Genomic DNA, 383 nt, shown 5'->3' with positions numbered 1-383 from the left:
CCCACCTCAGCCTCCCAAGTAGCTGGAACGGCAGGCGAGCTATTGTAGAGACGGAGTCTCGCCGAGTTTTCCAGGCTGGTCTCCAGCCGGTGGGTTCAGCAATCCTCGCGCTTCCGCCTCCCAAAGTGCTGGGATGACAGGCGTGAGCCCTCGCGCCCCACTTCTTAACCCACGGCCAAGTAAATAAGGGTCGCTCAATTAATCAGGAAACAAAAAACGGATTAAAGAAGGGACCAGGAAAAGAGCAAGCGAGCAGGTTCCACCGAGATTTGAACTCGGATCGCTGGATTCAGAGTCCAGAGTGCTAACCATTACACCATGGAACCGCTTCGAAAAAAGGCCCACCTCCGGTCCTAATCCCGGCGAGCCGACCATCCACAGCC

General features: G+C 56.1%; 1 non-coding gene across 1 annotated transcript; it reads right to left on the bottom strand.

Annotated features, from left to right (window-relative positions):
* Positions 1 to 254: 254 nt before the first annotated feature.
* On the bottom strand, positions 255 to 326 carry TRNAQ-CUG. The gene has a single exon. It is a non-coding gene; the product is annotated as a tRNA-Gln (tRNA).
* Between the last annotated feature and the right edge of the window lie 57 nt (positions 327 to 383).

The sequence above is a fragment of the Carlito syrichta genome, unplaced genomic scaffold, assembly GCF_000164805.1.
Source record: "Carlito syrichta isolate Samal-C Ts95f unplaced genomic scaffold, Tarsius_syrichta-2.0.1 Scaffold303358, whole genome shotgun sequence".
Lineage (NCBI taxonomy): Eukaryota > Metazoa > Chordata > Mammalia > Primates > Tarsiidae > Carlito > Carlito syrichta.
Note: the sequence above shows the minus strand (reverse complement) of the source record. Positions and strands in the feature narration are given on the sequence as shown.